Here is a 19,955-nt window from a genome sequence, read left to right as displayed (position 1 = left end):
GAGCCCTGAAGCCAGGAGGCAAGCGAGAGAGCGAGCCCCCCAAGGCCCACGTGTTTGGTTTTATACCCAACCTGGCTGCCCAACTCCACCCTCAGGTCCCAGCCACCTTCCCTCTGGTGGTGATGGGATTTGTCTTTCCCGATGTCCTGATGGCTTTAGTCTGGGGTAGGGGTGGGGTCCACAAAGCCTGTATGGGATTAGCTCAGGACATTATTTCCCCCTAACACTGATGCCCAGGACTATTTCCCAAATTAACTTCTGTGGTGTTTTGTCCCAAGTTCTGCTTTCAGGAGAACCAATACAAATCAAGAAGAGAAGTAAAACCAGAGAGGGAGGTTATCAAAGGCCCCTCCTCTGCCCTCAGTTTGGGACTTCACAAAAGGCAATACCCTAGGGGAAGAATTCACCCATGCAAGGCTTTCCTCTATAGCTCTGGGTGAATAGGAACACAGACTAAAACAAGTCAGCTGCGATTACTAACACAACATTCACGCAGAGGTTAAGTCCCAAATCATAGTCCCTGTGTGACTGGAAAAAACCCGAGCCAAAAATGTATTTAAAAGTGGTTCTGAGTTGAAAGTACCTTACATGACCAGCAGAAGCAAACGAAAATCCTCTCTAGAAGAATATATTGTAAACACAGATCTCAAAGAATTTCCACAAAGAACCCAAAGGAGCATAAGCTTATAATGAAAAAGTGAATAAGCTAGAGGCCTCCCTGGTGGTGCAGGGGTTAAAGTCTCAGTGTTTTTAAGCTATAACCAGCCACTGCAGCATGAGTTCCATCTTGGCCAGGAGCTAACTCACATTGCGCAGCAGATGCCTTGCCCGCTGCTCCCCTCAGCAGTGTATTTCAGTAGATCTGCCTGTTCTGCTCCCCACTCTGTCTCTGGTGAATCCTCTCACACAAGCCCCTCGCACCTCTGGCCTGTACCCCAGTTCTTGTATGCATGAATAAATAAAAATAAATCTTAAAAAAATCAAACTTGTCTATTCTACTTTTGATCTTGTCCTTTGAGGTGATTGGGTTTTTTTTAAGATTTATTATTTATTTATTTATTTATTTATTTATACATACAAGCACTGGGTACAGTCAGAAGCATGGGAGAGTGAGAGAATTCACCAGAGCCAGAGCGGGGAGCAGAGCAGGCCGAAGGACCGAAGTACACTGCTGAGGGGAGCAGCGGGCGGCAGGAGAGGTCTGCGCGCCATGCGGGACCCTCCTCTGGTGGCCAGGGAGCAGCCGGGGATCGAACCGGCGCTGCAGAGGCTACAGGCAGCTTCACAACCCAGCGCTCAACCGCTGCACCACCAGGGGAGGCCCGAGGTGATTGGTTTTGATTATTCAATTCTAGAAGTCTTAGTCAATTCATATTCAACGATGCAGTTGATTCTGTTAGTTCACTCATCTGTCACCATATTTGCAATATCTGTGAACTTCTTTAAACATATTTGAATAATTATTTTCTACCCTGTATTTCATCATTCTATTTTATGCAGTATGTATAGGCCTCATTCTGTTTCATGTTGTTTCTATTGATTGACTATTCTTGTGGGTTGATGAGATACAGAATAGAAAGTAATTATTCAAACGTGTTTGAAGAAGTTTAGAGGTATTGCAAATAAGGTGACGGACTAGTGAACTAAGAAAATCAACTGCATAATTCTACATAGTGCTGTGCTTAACTGTTTTCAAAACTTTCTCTCTGCATGTCTGTTTTTGGGTCTTTGCCTGAGTTCTTAAGCATACAGGTAAAGACTTGTAACAGGGTGGTCCCCAGGAAAGGGGGAGGTTCCAGGTTCCCTGCCCCACCCAAGGGAGGGTGGAGCTGAGCAGGAAGAGGAGAAGCTGCAGAAGAGACTGAGGAAAGAAGCAGGATGGAGCCAGGAGACCTGGAGGAGGCACATGGAGCCTAGAGACACGTGAAGAAGCTGCGCTTGTCTTTTGGTCGTGGACGGGGTGACACAGATGTGGGTGAGACCCATGGGGAGGTGACAATGGCAGCTTTTATCTTGATGTTGATTTTGCTCTTTTCCTTCCGGGCTTGTCCAGTTGTTTGTGACCCTTTTCTGTGGGTCTCCACTGGAAGATGCTTTAGACTTGTGGCAGGCCTTGGGGCCTTGCTCTGGGCCAATCCCATATGGATGGACTTTTACCCACGAGGGGATGGGTAACTTTGGGTGCTTCATTTAGAAACTAGACTCTTTGCCTTACCTGTGTTGTTTCCTAGTTTAATTAAAGTTCCTTCCCATTAAAGTCTCCTATGTTTTGTGTTGATGCGGCGGATGGCAGAACCCATGTAGAATAGGCAGGTTTGTGGGGCTTGGGCTGCCCCTCTCCCTGTCCTATAACAGATTCACAACCCAGGCCTACCTCTATCTCCCCTGGGGTTGCCCTATAAGAAGTTGAAGATGCTTCCTTTAATTCCTAAGTTTTCTGAGAGTTGTTATTACAAACAAATGCTTAATTTCTTCCATTTCTCTTAACTTCGCTTTCATATTCCATATTTTTGTCAGCCACTAGTGAGTTCTTGGTAATTTCTTAAGCTGCCTTCCTTCCTCAGTCTCATCTGCAGTTTCTTCTCCTCCCTGCTCAGCTCCACCCTCCTTTGGGTGGGGCACGGAATCTGGAGCCTCCCCTTTTTCCTGGGCACCACCCTGTTACAGAGGTAATAGTGCTGGGACTTAAGACTTACGCCCCCGGGGTACGGACTGTGACTCCATTTTAAAATGGGGAGCCATTATGGAGAAGTTCCATTAACTCTCTCCTTTGAACTAGGTCAAAGATCTTTGATCTGGGCGAAAGCAATTGTTTTAAGAAACAACCAAGCAAACAATCATTGGAGAAATCATCTAGATCAAGAGAACTGATAATTAGAAACTTTTAGCTAGAGGATAGAATCACTCAGTTCCCTTTCATCCTTTCTAGAGAATCAGTAACCTGCCTCCTAAATTTTTCTACTGTAAGATTCCATGAAATGCTCTTTGTATTTCAATTGCCTTCTGAATTTTTACATTAACATCATCCTGTGCTTCCATTTTCTTTCAGTTCAATTTATGCTCTAATTTTTTTAAAGATTTATTTATTTATGCATACAGAGTTGGGGTACAGGCCAGAGGTGTGGGGGGAGGGGGGTGAGAGGATTCACCACAGACGGAGTGGAGAACAGAGCAGGAAGACTGACTGAAATACACCGCTGAGGGGAGCAGCGGGGAGACAGGAGAGGTCTGCTGCGCCATGTGGGTTGCTCCCTGGCCGGCAGGGGATCTGCAGATTGCTTCATAGTGCTGTGCTTAACCCCTTGCGCCACCAGGGAGGCCCTTATTCTCTAATTTTCATTTCATTTTCTTCTTTGACTCAGGTCTTTAAGAAGTGGTTGGTTTAATTTCTAAATATTTAGATATTTTTCAGTCTTCTTTTCTTTGACTTCCAATTTAATTCTTTTGTATATGTGTTATAGGACAGGGAGAGGGGCACCCCAGACCCCCACAAACCTGCCTATTCTAAATGGGTTCTGCCATCCGCCGCATCAACACAAAACATATGACACTTTAATGGGAAGGAACTTTAATAAAAACTAGAAAACAATACAGGTAAGGCAAAGAGTCTAGTTTCTAAATGAAGCACCCAAAGTTACCCGTCCCCTCGTGGGTAAAACTCCATCCATATGGGGTCGGCCCAAAGCAAGGCCCCAAAGCCTGCCACAAGTCTAAAACATCTTCCAGTGGGGACCCACAGAAAAGGGTCACAAACAACCAGACAAGCCCGGAAGGAAAAGAGCAAAATCAACATCAAGATAAAAGCTGCCATTGTCACCTCCCCACGGGTCTCACCCACATCTGTGTCACCTAGTCCACGACCAAAAGACAAGCGCAGTTTCTTCACGTGTCTCTAGGCTCCATGTGCCTCCTCCAGGTCTCCTTGCTCCATCCTGCTTCCTTCCTTAGTCTCTTCAGCTTCTCCTCTTCCTGCTCAGCTCCACCCTTCCTTGGGTGGGGCAGGGAACCTGGAACCTCCCCCTTTCCTGGGGACCACCCTGTTACATATGGAGAATATGCTTTGTATTGTTGTAGAGCAACCCCGATACAAAACGGGGTGCCTGACTGTGGGTCCTTACCCGCACTTAAAAGGACTTATCAATGCTCTACTGCAGGCACACACGAAAGGTTAATAAAAGGTTTATTTACAAGGGAAGGGGAAATGAGGAAATGTACAGCTCAGGGAGAAAAGTGGGAGACAAAGTTTTAAATAAGTCCTACCCGATCCGCTGATCAGGAATCCCAAATGGCGCTCTGAGAGCTGGCCGCGAGCCAGGAGCCCTGAAGCCAGGAGGCGAGCGACAGCGAGCCACCCCAAGGCCCACGTGTTTGGTTTTTATACCCAACCTGGCTGCTTAACTCCACCCTCAGGTCCCAGCCACCTTCCCTTTGGTGGTGACGGGATTTGTCTTTCCCAATGTCTTGATGGCTTTGGTCTGGAGTCGGGGTGGAGTCCACAAAGCCTGTATGGGATTAGCTCAGGACATCATTTCTCCCTAACAGTATGATCTCAGTTTTTTTAAATATTGAGTCTTGCTTTATGGTCTTGTAACAGGGTGGTCCCCAGGAAAGGGGGAGGTTCCTGGTTTCCTGCCCCACCCAAGGGAGGGTGGAGCTGAGCTGGGAGAGAAGAAGCTGCAGAGGAGACTGAGGAAGGAAGGAAGCAGGATGGAGCCAGAAGGAGACCTGGAGGAGGAGCGTGGAGCTGAGAGACACGTGAAGAAACTGCGCTTGCCTTTTGGTCGTGGACTGGGTGACACAGATGTTGGGGAGAGACCATTGGGGAGGGGACAATGATAGTTTTTGTCTTAATGTTGATTTTGCTCTTTTTCCTCCAGACTTGTCTGGTTGTTTCTGATCCTTTTCTCTGGGTCCCCACTAAAAGATGCTTTAGACTTGGGGCAGGTTTTGGGGCCTGCTCTGGGCCAATCCTGCTTGGGTGGACTTTTACCCACGAGGGGACGGGTAACTTTGCTTTTCCTGTATTGTTTTCTAATTGTATTAAAATTCCTTCCCATTAAAGTCTCATATGTTTCGTGTTGATGCAGCAGAGGGCAGAACCCATTTAGAGCAGGCAGGTTTACGGGGTCTGGAGTGCTCCTCTCCCTGCCCTGTGACAGTCTCATATAGCGTCTGTCCTAGGGAATGTTATATGCTTGCTTGAAAATCATGTGTAGCAACTGCTATTGGCTTAAATTTTCTATGTTAGGTCAGATTGGTTGATAGTTTTTCAAGTTTTCTACATATACCATTAAAGGACAAAATTCATCTCACTTTAGAGATCAAATTGGCTTTATTAAAAGATTCATCTACCAGGGCCTCCCTGGTGGTGCAAGGAGTTAAGATGCAACCTATAAAGCTGTCTGCAGCCTCTGCAGCATGATTTCCATCCCCCTGCCAGCCAGGGAGCAACCTACATGGTGTAGCAGACCTTTCTTTACCCGCCCGCTGTTCCCCTCAGCAGTGTATTTCGGTCAGTTTGCCTGTTCTGCTCCCCACTCTGTGTCTGGTGAATCCTCTCACCCCTCACACCTCTGGCCTGTACCCCAGCTCTTATATGCATAAATAAATACATCTTGGGAAAAAAAAAAAAAGATTCACCTACCAGGTAGGAAGTCTCTGCAAAGGGGCTGCATAAAATGGAAGCTTTTATAGTCAGAAAGAGGGTGGGGCATGGTAACTAGGAAATAAAAAGAAAGATTAATTCGGGTGAATTCACCTTCCCTTCCTTCCAGGGAAGGCAGGCATCTCATCATGCTGATATTCTCAGAATGAAGACCAGGAAACTCCAGATTGATGGGCCTAGATTTCCAATTTTAAGAGAGCCTGAGCCTAGAGTTAGGTTAGGTATTAGCTCTTGGTAGCGCCTGCATGAATAACTCCATTTTGGAGCTGTCCTTTGTCTTTTTCTCCTCCCTTCACCCCCAAGTATTTACCTTTTGTTGACTTGGCTGCTGGCACACTGTGAGGGGAGTGGCCGGAGGGCTGTGAGTCTGTTCTCATAGAAGCCACCGTCCAGCCAGGGCTCAGTGGCCTCTGCAGCTTGGGTCAGTGGTTAATTGATGGTGTTTGCAAAGGCAACAAACTGTTGTCATAGCTGGGTGTTGAGCACCTGACACTGGGGCTGGCCAGGTGGGTGGGCGGCAGTGGCTGAGGGTCAGCAGAGGTGCTGTCACAGGCCTGCCCCTTCTCTGGCCCCCACACCTGGCCCTGCAATAGAGAGAGCTAGCACAGCCATACCCTTGTTTACCTTGCTGAGCACGGCAGTTCCGGGCATGTGTGCCTATGCTGCTGTGTATGTGGGTGGGTGGCGGTGTGTCTGGGTGCTGCCTGGGTGCACACAGGGTCCGAGTTGTCAGTGAGTGAAGTTCTTGACTCCACTCCGTCATCTTGAGCAGACCCCAGACTCCACTGCCCTCTGCCACTGACATCTCAGGAGCCTGGCATTACAACCCACAACCTGCCCTGAACGGGACTTCCTGCGTTGAGTGGGCCAGACCTCCCTACTCCCCCGCCCTGCCCGCTGCAGGTGGACAACTCCCATTCATGCTTGTTTCTTTAACAAGAATAAATTACTTCATGATAACCTGCTCTATCAGTTACAGGGAGCGACATCTTGAAATCTCCTTCTCTCAGTATTGAATTATCTATTTCTCTTTTCGGTTCTGTCCAATTTTGCTTCATTAATGTCGGGGGTCTCACAGAGGGAGGAGGGACAGGGAGAGGCTGGTAAGGTCTCCAGGGAAAGCAAGGTAAGCAAGGGTATGACTCGTGCGGGTGTAAGTGCAGGCCTCTCTGTTGAGAACTTAAAGAAATTGGGCCTTCCAGGTACTTAGTAGGGTCCTGGGACAATCCTCAAACAGACCCTAGGTGTTCCTAGCCCCGAGACCACCGTGGCCCCCTCTGGACTCCAGTCTCACCCCGGTACTGAGTGTTGCAGAGGCTGCTGCACTGGGGTGAGAAAATCTGGGTTGAGTCCTGGACCTGACATTGAGCAGGTGTTCCCCTAAGGGAAGTCATTGGGCCTGAGCCTCAGCTTCCTTATCTTATTGCTTTAAGTTTTTAAAAACTTTGTCTAATGCCGTGTCAGTAGTCTAACCGGTCTTCCCCGCACCCCGTCCCACCATCCTTAAACCCCTTTGGCCCGACTCCCCTCCCTGGCCCCTCAATTTCAGAAACTTCACTTCATTTATGCGTGTCCACTAGTTTGGAATTACTCTGTTCTCTCACTTCATCTGCTATTCCTTGTTTCACTCATATATACATGAGAATGTCCCATATTTGTCTTTGTCTTTCTGACTTGCTTTACTACACATACTTCCCTCACATTCCTTCTGTTTTGCTGTAAATGGTGACATGCCATCTCTCCATTAAGCTGAATAGTATTCCACTGTGTGAATATATCATATTTTTACCTCGTCCTCTATCAGGGACACTAAGGCTGTCCCCATGTCCTCACCGTTGTAAATAATGCTACCATCAGCATTGTGGGGCAGTTTTGTAGTTGATGATTTCATGTTCTTTGAGGCATCAGCTAGATGCCACACAATGCGATTGCTGGGTCATATTGTATTTCCATTTTTAGTTATTTAATGTAGATTGCTTTCCAAGATGGCTGCACAAGTGTACGTTTTATTTTTTTTAAAGATTTATTTATTTATGCATACAAGAACTGGGGTACAGACCAGAGACGCGAGGGGTAAGAGGATTCACCAGAGACAGAGTGGGGAGCAGAACAGGTGGATCTACTGAAATTCACTGCTGAGGGGAGCAGCGGGTGAGACAGGAGAGGTCTGCTGTGCCATGTGGGTTAACTCCCTGGCTGGGGATCGAACTTGTGCTGCAATGGCTGCTGATGGTTCCTAGTGCTGAGATTTGGCCCCTTGGGCCACCAGGGAGGCCCCAGGTCCTCATTTAAAGTTATTATTTACTTCTGCTTTTTCTTGTTCATCTGATTGTTTTCAGTGGGGTATTAAAGTCCCCTAGTACTATTGTGTTTTTATCAATATCTTAAGTTCTGTTATTAATTATCTTAATGTATTTTGGGACTCCATCATTCAGTGCATATATATTTAAATGTTATATCTTCTTATTGTACTAGATCCTTCATCATAATACAGTGTTCTTTGCTAGCGCTCATGGCCTTTCTTTTTTTTTTTTTTCTCATGGCCTTTTTTTTTTTAAGATTTATTTATTTATTTATACAAGCACTGGGTACAGTCAGAAGCGCGGGAGGGTGAGAGAATTCACCAGAGTCAGAGCGCGGAGCAGAGCAGGCAGAAGGACCAAAAGACACTGCTGAGGGGAGCAGCGGGCGGCAGGAGAGGTCTGCGCGCCATGTGGGACCCTCCTCCGGTGGCCGGGGAGCAGCCGGGGATCGAACCAGCGCTGCAGAGGCTGCGGGCAGCTTCGCAACCCAGCGCTCAACCGTTGCGCCACCGGGGAGGCCCACCTCACGGCCTTTCTTAATTAGAAATCTATTTTATCTGGTATAAGCGTTGCTGTTCCTGATTTATTTTGGTTGCCATTTGCTTGCATAACTGTCTTCCAGCCTTTAAGTCTATAGTTTTCTTTATTGGGAAGGTGAGTTTACTGTAAACTGTAGAGGTTGGACTTTGTTCTGAAATCCATTCAGCCACTCCACATCTTTTGACTGGTGGATTCATCCACTTACATGTACGATGTACGATGATTTTTGAAACATATGAGCTGATTGCCATTTTGTGATGTTTCTGCTTTTGTTTGGTTTGTCTTATTTTTCTTTTTTTGAGGGCTTCCTGCTAATGTTTTATTTAAATTCCATTTCCATCATCTTATATGTTACTTCTATTATTTTTGTTTGAGCATTCTCCTGAGGTTTTGGGAGCAGCTGAGCCCTGCATCCCCGGGCCCTAGGGGCAGCCTTTATGGCGTCCCAGACAGTGTGCAAACCACCTAGATGAGGAACTGAACTCTATCCTCTGATGTCCTGACCACACCCAAGCCATCCAAGTCTGAGGGGATAATGCTTCTGAGGTGCTTTGATCTGAGCTCTGCCCTTGATGTCCTGAGTGAGGCACCTGATGGTAAAGGGGTGAGTTGAGTGTCCATTTTGTGAGCCTTTAAAATGGAACCATGTGGCCATTTTAAGCACAGCACTGTGAAGCTATCTGCAGCTTCTGCAGCACGAGTTTGATCCCTGGTCAGCCAAGGAGCTACCCACATGGCACCGCAGACCTCTCCTGTCTCACCCACTATTCCCCTCAGCAGTGTATTTCAGTCAGTCTGCCTGTTCTGCTCCCCACTCTGTCTCTGGTGAATCCTCTCACCCCCAGCACCTCTGGCCTGTAACCCAGTTCTTGTATGCATAAATAAATAAATCTTTAAAATAAAATAAAATGGAACAGTGCACATGGGCTTGCTCTCTTTTTCATCAAAGCTGCAATAGACAGCAGAGATCCTGCAAGCCAAACAGGCAGTGGGCCTTCACTCTCCCTACCCCCAAGTGGGGTGGAACCATCTCAGCAGTCACTGGCATCTGCTACAACCTACCACCCTGATCGTGGCAGGACTTGGTAAGACTTGCCCTGGGGCGCCTCTGGTCCTGAAATCAAGTAATTTTGGCCTTGTCATGCCCTGCCAGCTCCTATAAGAGCAGCTTTAGGGTCTCCCCGGTGGCGCAGTGGGTTGAGCACCGGGCTATGAAGCTGTCCGCAGCCTCTGCAGTGAGGGTTCAATCCCGATCCCGGCTGGCCGGCGAGGATCCCACATGGCGCAGCAGACCTCTCCTGTTGCGCCCGCTGCTCCCCTCAGCAGTGTATTTCTGTCGTCTGCATGTACTGCTCTCTGCTCTGCCTCTGGTGGGTCCTCTCACCTTCCCGCACCTCTGGCCTATATCCCAGCTCTTGTATAAAAATAAATAAATCTTAAAAAAAAAAAAAAAAAAAAGAGCAGCTTTACTTCACACCATCATAGTAACTGGATCTTTTTCCTCTCCCTCCACACTGCTAGTTCTCCCTCTTCCTCTACCATGTTGGTTAGAATCAATCATCTGCATCTAAGGCCCTTTTGTTTGCATTTGTGGCAGGGAGCACCTGGACGCAGAACTGGTGAGAGAGGTTTTGAGCTGCTACCAGTTTTTAAACACTTCACTTGGTCACGAGGTTGGTGCATGTGTGATCCACTGCATAGTCTGGCCTCTGGTTCTGATGGGCCACATTATTACTTTCCTCTCCTACTCCATGTTAAGTGATGCAGGTGTCACTTGGCTCCACAGTCATTCTTCTGTGGCTTTATAATAACCCCATGTGTAGCTCAGTGTTTATAGATTCTTTCAGTGTTTGCTTTCCAGTGAAAATCCTTATTGTTCCTTTTGTCTTGAATGTTAATTTTTCTGGGTAGAAGTCTCTAGATTGGAAGTCTTTTGCTTTAAACACTTTAAATATGTCCTTCCAATCCCCTCACGTTTGTAATGTTTCTACTGAAAAGTCTTCAACATTTTGACTGGTGTTCCCTCATAGGTTACCCTTCTTGCTCTTGATATTTTAATAGTCTGGCTCTCAACAACTTTATTGTAACATGACTTAATGTGTGTGTAACTGTTACAGAGCAACCCTGATATGAATCGGGTTGCGTGACTGTGGGGCCTCACCTGTGTGAGGCTTAAAAGGGTCTTTTTAATGCTAAACTGCAGACACACACCAAAGGTTAATAAAAGGTTTATTGACAAGGGAAGGGGAAATGAAGAAATGAATAACTCAGGGAGATAAATTCGTGAATGCGTCCTACCCGTTCCGCTGACCTGGAATCCCAGTGACCCGCTGAGAGCTGGTGAACAGCCAAGTGCCATGAGGCCAAGAGAGCGACTCCCAGCCACAAGGCTGGTCTTACACCAAGCACCCCAAACCTGGCTGCTTAACTCCGCCCTCAGGTCCCAGCGGCCCTCCCTTTGGTGGTGATGGGATTTGTAGTTCCCAGTGTCTTGAGGGCTTTGGTCTGGAGTCGGGGTGGAGTCCACAAAGCCTGTGTGGAGGCTGCTGAGGACATCCTTTCCCCCTAACATGCCTAGTATTATTTTTATTTGGAACTCTTTGGGCGTCTTGGATCACAACATCTGTTGCCCAGGTTGAGATGATTTTCAGTAATTTTTTCTTTAAATACACTTTGCCCGTCTCTTTCTCTGCTCCTTCTGGGACCCCCACGATATGGGTGTTATTTCTCTTTCAGTTGTCCCAGAAGGCTCTTAAACTGTTTTATTTTATTTGGTTTTTTTCCCCACTGGTTTTTTATTATTTATTATTACTGGTTTTTTATTATTCTTTTTTTTTTTAAAGATTTATTTATTTATGCGCAGAAGAACTGGGGTGTAGGCCAGAGGTGTGGGGAGGGTGAGAGGATTCATCAGAGACAGCAGGGAACAGAACAGGCAGATTGACTGAAACACACTGCTGAGGGGAGCCACAGGCAAGACAGGAGAGGTCTGCTGCACCATGTGGGTAGCTCCCTGGCCGGTTGGGGGATCGAACTCCTGCTGCAGCGGCTGCGGATAGCTTCATAGTTTGCATCTTAACCCCTTCCGCCAGCAGGGAGCCCCAAATTACTCTTTTTTTCTACATTGTTCTAGTCACGTGATCTGCAACGTTTATTTCATTCTTCCCTCTGCTTCTATTTGTCTGCTATTGAGTCCCTCTATTGCATTGTTTAAATCAACAATAGTGTTTTTTAGTTCTGTTATTTCTAATTGTAGCTGCCTCATATTTTCTTTATCTTTATTTGTTGTTTTATAACCTTTTTTTTTTTTAAGTTCATTAAGCATTGCCAGAACTGTCACCCTGAAGCCTTCTGTCATGCTTTGCAGCTTTACTGAGTTGGGATTTCTTTCAAATTTTTGTTTGTTTGTTTGCTTTGGGCTGGCATTGTGATATGTTCTTCTGTGTCCTCATTTTTAATTTTTTATGGGTTTTCATAGGAATAGATTGTCAGACTGTTTGCTTTGTACCTTTTGGAGCGATCTGAGGACTAGTACCAGCAAGGGGCAGTAGCTGGGAAGGAGCACTCGGGCCGTGGACACCTCCAGCAAGCTCAGGAATCTGAACGCCTGTGCCAGGGGTGACTGCGCATGCGGTCAGGCTCCGCAGGGGCCCCCTCCTCTGGGCCACATCCTTTGTCTTAGTGTCCCTTAGAGTCTGTGCTTGCTTCCACTCTGGGCTATTTTTAAGCACTCGATATAGTGCTAGGTATAGATTATAGTTGATATAGGGTCATAGGCTGGGAGTTTTTCTTTCTTTTCCAGCAGAACCTTACCCTGGGGTGTTTGCTCCTGTTATTGATATGTGCGTGAGCTCTAGTTTGCTCAGTCATTTCTTTGTTTGGGTTTTAGCCCCCGGGGTGGGGATTGGCAGGTGTTCTGGATTGCTCAACCTGGGCTTCGTTGAGTAGCAGCCGCTTCTACAAAGAAACTAGATTTTCTGACTAAGATCCAGGCTACAGCCGTTCTGTATGGAGAGCCTCAACTTCAAGCAAGTAGTTCCCACTCTCTTCCCCCACCCCTGCATCTCTCCAATAACGAGCCCTCATCTGGGGTACCTGCTCAGAAGCCCCCCATCCAGAGGATCCCCAGTCTCAGGAGCTCCATGTTGTCATATTCGCAAGAGAGGAGCTCTCAGGGGCTCTGCACAGCAGCTGGTCCTTACTCCTGTCGGTTTTACTGCCCCACTGTCACTCTAAGTTCAGCTGAAGTTTTTCCCAGCCCTTTCTGCCAGACCTGCATTCCTATTGCGTGCTCTGGGTGTCAGCTTTTCAGCTTTGATTTATGGCAATTGTAGGGCAAGTGAAAAGTATCGGGCTTCTCCGCCCTCTCGCCAATAGCATGAATGGATCCTGCGGGCCTGCATGCATGCCTGGGGCGAGCCCCTGGACTGGGGTGTGGGCGCGCATAGGTGGGCACACCTGGGCTGAGACTGGGCTTATAAGGGCGGCGTCACGGGGACGCCAGCAGAGAGAGAAAGTAGCAGAACGAGGGTAGCAGAAAAGAAGGAGAAGGAGAAGCAGCAAGGGAACGGGAACACCAGAGAGCCCAGAAAGAGTGAAGATTCACCGGGGGATGGGAGGCCTGCCAGCCTCCCGGCCCCCCTGCCTGCCGTGGACCTGGTAAAGCTCAATAAAAGCCTGAAAAGCCACCGAGGGCCCCAGGACTCTCCTTTCCCCGCCTGCTCGGATCATACAGATACTGCTCTGGGCCTTCCTGCTGCTACACGATTTAGTTGTGAGCATCTGGAGAAAGCAAACCGGGCATCTGCACTGAGCCACCATCTTCCCAGATCTCCTGTGTGTCTTCTGGAGTGTTCTTTTGGTTTTCGTGGCTAGCCCTACCCTAGTGACACTATTATATTCAAGCTGGGGTAATGGGAATAAGCCCCTTGCCAAGTTCTCACTCAAAATTCTGATAGTACTTCACAAATAAATGCTTCTCGATTTGTTATTTGCCTTTGGTTAATTTCTTTTTTTTTTTTAATTTCTTTTTTTAACTTATGCTTACAAGAGCTGGGGTACAGGCCAAAGGTGTGGGGGGTGAGAGGATCCACCAGAGACAGAGTGGGGAGCAGAACAGGCAGACTGACTGAAATGCACTGTGAGGGGAGCAGTGGGCGAGGCAGGAGAGGTCTGCTGCACCGTGTGGGTAGCTCCCTGGCTGGGGATTGAACTTGTGCTACAGTGGCTGTGGACAGCTTCATAGATTGTGTCTTAACCCCTTGAGCCACGAGGGAGGCCCCTGCCTTTGGTTAATTTCAAGAAATTTTCAAGTGTTGGTTTATGAAAAATGTGTCCAGTTTTACATTTATTTTAAGGAAAGAATATTTGCTGTAGGTGAGCAAAAATCTGCCCCCCCAAAACATGTCTTTTTGACATGAGGTTTGTTTCATGGAAGAAGCTCAGGAAGATTGATGGAAATTGCTTTTAATATTTATTTAAAGAGGGCCTCCCTGGTGGCACGAGGGGTTGAGACTCAACCTATGAAGCTGTCCACAGCCACTGCAGGATGAGTTCAATTCCCGGCCAGGGAGCTACCCACATGGTACAGCAGACCTCTCCTGGCTCACCCACTGCTCCCCTCAACAGGGTATTTCAGTCAGTCTGCCTTTTCTGTTCCCCACTCTGTCTCTGGTGAATCTTTTCACCCCCACACCTCTGGCCTGTACCCCAGTTCTTGTATGCATAAAAAAATAATTCTTTTAAAAAATATTTATTTAAAGACCCAGTCTCCTTATCTCTTTTTCAGGGAGAAGACAGAACTTAAATCTTCATTCCTTTGTTTCCTAGATAAACCCAAACCGACCTTCCCTTTCTTCCCCAGCCTCCTTGTCTTAGCTATGTAGATGATCTCTAACACCATATGGGTGAGTTACTCAGTCATGGTTCTTTCCCATGTATAGAGAAGTCATATATGTTATTATTAAATTTATATATGGCTTTTTCTCATATTGTTAGCATGCAGTGAGAGGGTACCCAGGAGCCCCAAACTGTTAGGGGGTGCACACACTAAAAGGGATTCAACCATCCATGTGTACAAAGGCAGAGGAAGCACACTCTTAGTGTGATAGATTTTTAATAGAAGTGGCATGCAGAGAGGGGGAATTCCAAATAATAGTTTCCCAATAAACTCCCCTCCCAATAAACTCCCCTCTCCAAAAAATAGTTTCCCAATAAACCCCCCACAAGTTACTCATCCACTTAGGGGAAATGTTGTATCTGGAGGAGGCAAACCCAGCATCTTCGCTTAGCCTGGCCTGATTAAGGCCACTGAGGCCTGAAAGTTTGCCACAATTCAAAAGTACCTTCTGGCAGAGAACAAGAAAGGGGTTAGGCAGCTCCCAGAGAGCTGGAACATAAGGACTGACTCAAAAGTTCAACACATACTACATCCACTTCTGGTCCCATCTGCCACGAACCAGAAGCATGTGCTTCTCACCCCTGTGTCTCTCCAAGTAGCTCTTCCAAGGGTCTCTACATGTCTTTCCTCCATGTGCTCTTCCAAGTGACTGTTCACAGGGGTCTCTTTTCAGCAGTACCAGGTACAAATTAAAGCTGGAAAAGCAAGAGCATCCAAGCAGCCACATGTTCAGTTCTAAGACAAGCCTCATTTCCAGGAAGTCCCTGCTCAGGAAGTCAGGCTCATGGCACAATGGGAGTTGTAATCCTTGTCTCCTGAGATCTCATTGCCAGGGGGAAGGTAGAGTCCATAAAGTCATCAGGGATGGAGTTCATTCAGGATATCTTTCACTGGTTCAGAGTTTGCTCTTTACTGTTTCTCTAACATGATCAGACTGTCTTGTGCTTGATTATTTCCTAGCCTAGCCTAGAAAAACCCAGAGGGGTACAGGGTGATTTCCTTTGACATTACCATCCTCTTCACACCACCTCAGCTATAATTCCCCTTCCTATTATTTTTATTTATTTATTTTTTTTATTTATACAAGCACTGGGGTACAGGCCAGATGCACAGGAGGGTGAGAGGATTCACCAGAGACACAGCGGGGAACAGAACAGGCAGACTGACGAAATACACTGCTGAGGGGAGCAGCGGGCACCACAGGAGAGGTCTGCCGTGCCATGTGGGAATCTCCCTGGCTGGCTGGGTATCCAACCTGCACTGCAGAGGCTGCAGGCAGCTTCACAGCCCAGCGCTCAACCACTGTGCCACCGGGGAGGCCCACCCTTCCTTTTATTGATGCTTGAGAGTTCTTTATATAGTCCAGAACACTGGGTCCTTCATCATGTGTATTACAAATATTTTCTCCCAGGCTCTGACGTGCCTTTCCATCTATTTAGTAGTGTATTTTGAAGAGTAAAATCTCAAAATTGTTATGGAATATAGTTTATTGATCTTTTCCTTTATGAATTGTGATTGTGGTGTGATATCTAAGAAAATTTTACCTGACCAAAGTTCAGATAGATTTTTCTACTGTTTTCTTCTAGAAGGTTTATTGTTTTAGGTTGAGTTAATTTTTCAATATGGTGTGATTTCTGGGCTAAGGTTATCTTTTTAGTGAATTGTGCCAGCACAACTTTTTGAAAAGAATATTATTTTTCCATTGAATTGACATGACACGTTTGTCAAAATGCAATTGAACATATATCTGTGAGTAGAATTCTAGACCCTCAATTATGATCTGTTAAAAGACAAACTAAAGGACATTAAATTTTGGAAATGTTTATTTGTGCAAGCATGGATCCAAATCACACTGTGCCAAAATGGAAAGTGGTTAAGCATACTCCACCAACAGGAACTATGGGGAAAGACTTTTTAGAACTGATGGCGAAGTAAAGTAAGGAAACTATTTGATTCCCTATTTTTTTTTTTTTTTTTTTAGGGGATGAGGGAAACCTAGTTGGCTGTTTGTGGTTAGTTGTTTTTGAGTTTTATTTTCTTAACCTTGAGGCATTTATAGGAATTTATTCTGAATTGGGTTTTAGTTTACTTAAGTAGGCAAGTGTAGGCCCTTACATCAGCCTTCAGACTAGTGACTTCCTTATTTAATTATTTCAACTGTTCCGTTGACATAATACGTATCCTCTTGTCAATATTCCACTGTCTTGGATATTGCAGTTTTATAGTAAGCCTTGAAATGTGGTAGTGTGATTTTTTTTTCAAAGTTTTTTTTGTATTAAACTTTCTTTGTATTATAGAATCAATTTGTTGATTTCTATGAAAAATTCTTCTGGGATTTTGATTGAGATTGTATTAAATCTATAGAACAAGGAAGAAACAGTCACCTAACAATATTGATTTCTCAAATCCATAAATATTTATTGAGGTCGTCTTTAGTTTCTTTCATCAATTTTTTTTTTATTTTTGGTATACCAAGCTTGCGCGTGTTTTGTTAGGTTTATACCAAGCATTTCATGTTCTTTGTGGTACTGTAAATGGTATTGTTTCTTTAATTTTTATTTAAGAGTTTTATTAAAAATTTATAGAATACAATTGATTTTTGCTGACCTTGTATCCTGTAACTTTACTTTATGATAGTACCATTTATCATACTATTTTTTTAATCATTTGTAATTATCTACATAGACTATTATTTTTTTGCTAATTGAGACAGTTATTGCTTTCATTTTTTGGAAATATTTTATTTCTTTTTCTTGATTATTGCACTGGCTAGGGCCTCTATTTAAATGTTTCATAAGAGTGAACATTCTTACTTGTTCTTGAACTTAGATTAAAAAAAATCAGTTTTCCACCATAAAATATGACAATAGATGTAGATTTTTAGTGGATTTCTTTCATTGAGTTTATTAGAGGAAGAGTATGGAGCAAACTCTGAGCGATGTCCTGAATGAATTCCACCCCTGATATTTTTAGGAACTCCACCCCATCTCCATGCCAAGCAATCTCAGAGGCTGAGGATTACAACCACTAGCATACCATAAACCTGGTTCCGTATGCTGGGACGTAGGGGTCAGTTAAGATGCCACCCTTGGCTTAAAGCTTGAATGAACATGCGCATTATTCTCTGGCTTTTTCCAGCTTTGACTTGCACCCTGGTGTCTCAGCTCAGATGGTGGGAATCATTGGCCAGTTAATAATCATCATCTTCTCTTTCCTCTCTATTCTAATCCCCCTTAAAACTGTTTTCAAAAATTTCTCTCTGCATGTCTGTTTTTGGGTCTTTGCCTGAGTTCTTAAGCATACAGGTAAAGACTCACAACCCAGGCCTACCTCTATCTCCCCTGAATTGCCCTATAAGAAGCTGAAGATGCTTCATTTAATTCCTACGTTTTTTGAGAGTTGTTATTACAAATGTTATAGGACAGGGAGAGGGGTAGCCCAAGCCAGTTTTTCAACAGCAAATCGACATATGAAACAAACACACCGGAGAAACCAAAAATCACATTTGCGCTTATGGTAGCCAGTGCCATAGGGAAGCCCAATTTCCCCATGGGGCTGACTAACCACGGATGACTGTCCTAAATCTTCGTGGTCGCCAAATCTGTTATAGGACAGGGAGAGGGGCAGCCCAAACCCCGCAAACCTGCCTATTCTACATGGGTTCTGCCATCCGCCGCATCAACACAAAACATATGAGACTTTAATGGGAAGGAACTTTAATAAAACTAGGAAACAACACAGGTAAGGCAAAGAGTCTAGTTTCTAAATGAAGCACCCAAAGTTACCCATCCCCTCGTGGGTAAAAGTCCATCCATATGGGATTGGCCCAGAACAAGGCCCCAAAGCCTGCCACAAGTCTAAAGCATCTTCCAGTGGGGACCCACAGAAAAGGGTCACAAACAACCGGACAAGCCCGGAAGGAAAAGAGCAAAATCAACATCCAGATAAAAGCTGCCATTGTCACCTCCCCACGGGTCTCACCCACATCTGTGTCACCCAGTCCACGACCAAAAGACAAGCACAGTTTCTTCACGTGTCTCTAGGCTCCACGCGCCTCCTCCAGGTCTCCTGGCTCCATCCTGCTTCCTTCCTCAGTCTCTTCTGCAGCTTCTCCTCTTCCTGCTCAGCTCCACCCTCCCTTGGGTGGGGCAGGGAACCTCCCCCTTTCCTGGGGACCACCCTGTTGCACAAACAAATGCTTAATTTCTTCCATTTCTCTTAACTTCGCTTTCATATTACTTATTTTTGTCAGCCACTAGTGAGTTCTTGGCAATTTCTTAAGCTTTATGTTTCAGTTTACTAATTCTCACTTCAAACTTGTCTATTCTACTTTTGATCTTGTCCTTTGAGGTGATTGGTTTTGATTATTCACTTCTAGAAGTCCTAGTCAATTCATATTCAATGATGCAGTTGATTTTGTTAGTTCACTAGTCTGTCACCATATTTGCAATATCTCTAAACTTCTTTAAACACATTTGAATAATTACTTTCTATTCTGTATCTCATCAAACCACAAGAATAATCAATCAATAGAAACAACATGAAACAGAATGAGGCCTATACATACTGCATAAAATAGAATGATGAGATACAGGGTAGAAAGTAATTATTCAAATATGTTTAAAGAAGTTTACAGATATTGCAAATATGGTGACAGATGAGTGAACTAACAGGATCAACTGCATCGTTGAATATGAATTGATTAAGACTTCTAGAAGTAAATAATCAAAACCAATCACCTCAAAGGACAAGATCAAAAGTAGAATAGACAAGTTTGATTTTTTTAAGATTTATTTTTATTTATTCATGCATACAAGAACTGGGGTATAAGCCAGAGGTGCGAGGGGCTTGTGTGAGAGGATTCACCAGAGACAGAGTGGGGAGCAGAACAGGCAGATCTACTGAAATACACTGCTGAGGGGAGCAGCGGGCAAGGCATCTGCTGCGCGATGTGAGTTAGCTCCTGGCCAAGATGGAACTCATGCTGCAGTGGCTGGTTATAGCTTAAAAACACTGAGACTTTAACCCCTGCACCACCAGGGAGGCCTCTAGCTTATTGACTTTTTCATTATAAGCTTATGCTCCTTTGGGTTCTTTGTGGAAATTCTTTGAGATCTGTGTTTACAATATATTCTTCTAGAGAGGATTTTCGTTTGCTTCTGCTGGTCATGTAAGGTACTTTCAACTCAGAACCACTTTTAAATACATTTTTGGCTCGGGTTTTTTCCAGTCACACAGGGACTATGATTTGGGACTTAACCTCTGCGTGAATGTTGTGTTAGTAATCGCAGCTGACTTGTTTTAGTCTGTGTTCCTATTCACCCAGAGCTGTAGAGGAAAGCCTTGCATGGGTGAATTCTTCCCCTAGGGTACTGCCTTTTGCAAAGTCCCAAACTGAGGGCAGAGGAGGGGCCTTTGATAACCTCCCTCTCTGGTTTTACTTCTCTTCTTGATTTGTATTGGTTCTCCTGAAAGCAGAACTTGGGACAAAAGATTACAGAAGTTAATTTGGGAATTAGTCCTGGGCATCAGGAGTGAGGGAGGAGGA

Source organism: Talpa occidentalis, unplaced genomic scaffold, assembly GCF_014898055.3.
Source record: "Talpa occidentalis isolate TD23 unplaced genomic scaffold, MPIMG_talOcc4v2.1 talOcc4.11, whole genome shotgun sequence".
Taxonomy (NCBI): domain Eukaryota; kingdom Metazoa; phylum Chordata; class Mammalia; order Eulipotyphla; family Talpidae; genus Talpa; species Talpa occidentalis.
The sequence above is the reverse complement of the archived record's forward strand: the minus strand, read 5'-3'. Positions refer to the sequence as shown.